Here is a 4,100-nt window from a genome sequence, read left to right as displayed (position 1 = left end):
GATCATACCACTCCACTCCAGTCTGGGCCACAGAACAAGACCTTGTCTTTCTCTAAAAAAATTTTTTTTAAATTACCATCAAATTTCCCAGGGGCATTCTTGGGGTACAGCCTTGGGTAAGTTATTAACCTCGATGGCCCTCAGTTTTCTCGTCTGCAAATGGGAACAATAATTACATTGATGGGATATAATTATATCCACATCAAGGTTTTGTGAAGATTAAATTAAATGCATTGACAGTTTCTGTTCAGGGCTTTAGCCCAGTGCCTGGCATAGATCAAGTTCTCATAAGTTTGAGGTTCTTATGATTCTTATTTTATTCCCTTGAGTAGAATGTGAGCCAGACAAAAATAAGGTCATTTTGGGGTGGAGGAGGGCTTGAAATTGGTCAGTCAGGGCTTATTGAGTGGGGGGCTTCTGATAAAATGGATTGGGTGACAGGTGAGGCTGGGGCTTGAACCCAGGAGGTGAAGGTTGCAGTGAGCCAAGATGATGCCACTGCACTCCAGCCTGGGCAACAAGAAAGACTCCCTCTCAAAAAAACAAAAACAAAAATTAGCCATGCCTGTTCGCACGCGCCTGTAGTCCCAATTACTAGGGGAGGCTGAGGCAGGAGAAGGAAGCCATCAGGTCAGGGCTTGGTGTCCCAGCCCCTGCTGGGAGCTGAGAGTCCTGGATTCCTGCCTACAGCGTGAGCTCGGCTGACACTCCTTCTCGATGGCTCTGGTTTCCTAGCATAAGTTAAACTGAAGAGATCAAACCAGATGAACAGCAAGGTCCCAGGCAGCCCAGATGTTTTATGAGTTCTGAGCTTCTGAGTTAACTTCAAAGGAAAGATCAAACAAGGAAGCATCTATGCTCCCTCCAGGACTCACGTCAACAGGGCCTGGAGTGAAATGGGATGCTGGACTCAGTGAGTAGCAGCACCTCCTTCAAAAAGCCTGCAGTCGGGGCCCTTCTCTGTCACTGGGGCTGGGGTTAGGGGTAAACTGTGTGCAGTCCAGGGGAACTTCCAGGGAATGCCCCAGGAAGGAATGGCTAAGAGAATGCAGACCCCCAGAGACAGGGGACATTGAGAGACTTCAAGACCCAAGAGGACAGGACTCAAGAGACTTCAAGACCCATGACTTCTGGGCCCAAAAGAACACAGAGGGAAGTGAATACATAGCATACCTTATGCCGGAGTGGGACTCATCATTTATTTGAAACCTGCATTGTTTCAAAAAAGGATTTGAGAATGCTTACCAGCATGCACACAATTCTTCAACATTAAAAAGTACAATCTGGCTGGGTAAGCCCAGCACCTTGGGAGGCTGAGGTGCGCAGGCACCTGAGGCCAGGAGTTCGAGACCAGCCTGGCCAACATGGTGAAATCCCATCTCTACTAAAAATACAAATACAAAAATTCACAGCTGTGGTGGCAGGTGCCTGTAATCCCAGCTACTTGGGAGGCTGAGGCAAGAGAATTGCTTGAACCCAGGAGGCGGAGATTGTAGTGAGCCAAGATCACACCACTGCACTCCAGTTTGGGCAACAGAATGAGGCCCCATCTAAAAAAAAAAAAAAAAAGTAAAATCAAAGCCAGGTACAGGGCTTGTATTCCCAGCTACTCAGGAGCCTGAGGCAGAAGGACTGCTTGAGCCCAAGAGTGTGAGACTACAGGGAGCAGTAATTGCACGACTGCACTCCAGTCTCGGCGACAGAGCAAGTCCCTGTCTCAAAATAAATAAATAATAATAAATAAATTATTTTGAAAAGGTAAATATACTGCCTAATGCTAGCACTATGTAAAAAAGAGATTTAAAAAATAAGCTCACTGGCCAGGCGCAGTGGCTCACAACTGTAATCCCAGAACTTTGGGAGACCAAAGTGAGTGGATCACTTGAGTCCAGGAGTTCCTTTGAGACCAGCCTGGGCAACATGGCGAAACCCTGTCTCTACTAAAACAACTATTAAAATACAAAAACTTAGCTGGGTGTAATGGCACATGCCTGTAGTCCCAGCTGCTAGGGAAGCTGAGGTGGAGGATCGATTAAGCCCAAAAGGTCAAGACTGCAGTGAGCCATGATTCTGTCACTGCACTCCAGCCCTGGGCAACAGAGCACGACCCTATCTCAAGGGGATTAAAAAAAAAAAAAAAAACAGCTCATTGGCTGAGTACGGGTACCGTGACTCATACCTGTTATCCCAGTGCTTTAGGAGGCTGAAGTGGGAGGATCTTTTAAGACCAGCCTGGGTAACATCTTCCAGACCCTGCCTCTACAAAAAAATTAAAAACGAGGCTGGGCACAGTGGCTCATACCTGTAATCCCAGCACTTTGGGAGGCCAAGGTGGGCAGATCACTTGAGGTCAGGAACTCGAGACCAGCCTTACCAACATGGTGAAACCCCATCTCTACTAAAAATACAAAGACTAGCTGGGTGTGGTGGCATGCACCTGTAATCCCTGCTACTAGGGAGGCCGAGGCAGGAGAATCACTTGAACCCAGGAGGCAGAGGTTGCAGTGAGCCGAGTTCATGCCATTGCACTCCAGCCTGGGCGACAGAGCTATACTCCGTCTCCAACAACAACAACAATATATATATATAAATTAGCCAGTCATGGTGGTGCACACCTATAATCCCAGCTACTCGGGAGTTTGCGGCATGAGAATTGTTTCAACCTGGGAGGTGGAGATTACAGTGACGCAAGATTGTACCACTGCACTCCTGCCTGGGCAACAAAGACTCTGTCCCAAAAAATAGGCCAGACTCGGTGGCTCACACCTGTAATCCAGCACCTTGGGAGGCCAAGATGGGTGGATCACTGGAGATCAGGTGTTCAAAACCAGACTGGCCAACATGGTGAAGCCCCATCTCTACTGAAAATATAAAAATTAGCCCAGCGTGGTGGCAGGAACCTGTAATCCCAGCTACTTGGGAGGCTGAGGTGGGAGAATTGCTTGAAGACAGGGGGCAGAGGTTGCAGCGAACCAAGATGGCACCACTGAACTCCAGCCTGGGCAAGAGAGTAAGACTCTGTGTCAATATAATATGTAAGTAAATAAATTAGCTGAGCATGGTGATACACACCTGTGATCCCAGCTACTCAAGAGTCTGAGGTGGGAGGATCACTTGAGCACTCACCAAGAAGTTGAGGCTACAGAGCTATACTACATCACTGCATTCTAGCCTGGGCAGCAGAGCAAGACCCAGTCTTTTTTTTTTTTCCTCAAGACCCAGTCTCTTAAAAAAAAAAAAAAAAAAGTCCGGGCACAGTGGCTCATGCCTGTAATCCCAGCACTTTGGGAGGCTGAAGCAGGTGGTTCACCAGGTCAGGAGTTTGAGACCAGCCTGAGCAACGTGGTGAAATCCCATCTCTACTAAAAATACAAAAATTAGCCAGGTGTAGTGGTGCACACCTGTAATCCTAGCTACTAGGAGGCTGAGGCAGGAGAATCGCTTGAACCTGGGAGGTGGAGTTTGCAGTGAGCCAAGATGGCACCACTGTACTCCAGCCTGGGCAACAGGGTGAGACCCTGTCTCAAAAACAAACAAACAAAAATGTACTACATATCTATATCACTATGTCACTGATGTTATTTATTTATTTAGAGAGATGATAGAGTTTTTCTATGTTGTCCAGGCTTGGCCTCCTGGCTAAAGGGGTCCTCCCACCTCAGCCTCACAGTAGCTGGGGTACATGCGAGCACCTCCGTGCTTGGTATCTATTTTTACAGTGAAAGATAAAAAAGGGCTGGGGCGTGATCTTATCCCCATGGCTGAGCATAATCTATAGTTCTTACTTAAATCTTGTTACTTGTTATAATAATGTCCTTTGTAACAGGTTTTATTTTGGTCCAGGATCCAATCCAGGATTACGCATTGCATTTAGTTTTCATGTCTTTTTAGCACCCTTTGAATCTGAAACATTTTCTCAAGTTCCCATAGTTGTTTTTTTGAGACAGGGTCTCACTTTGTCACTCAGACTGGAGTGCAGTGGCATGATCACAGCTCACTGCAGCTTGTACCTGCCAGGCTCAAGCAATCGTCCCACCTCAGCCCCCTGAGTAGCTAGGACCACAGGTGCACACCACTGTGCCTGGCTAATTTTTCCATCT

The sequence above is a fragment of the Cebus imitator genome, unplaced genomic scaffold, assembly GCF_001604975.1.
Source record: "Cebus imitator isolate Cc_AM_T3 unplaced genomic scaffold, Cebus_imitator-1.0 Scaffold71, whole genome shotgun sequence".
NCBI classification, from domain to species: Eukaryota; Metazoa; Chordata; class Mammalia; order Primates; family Cebidae; genus Cebus; species Cebus imitator.
Note: the sequence above shows the minus strand (reverse complement) of the source record.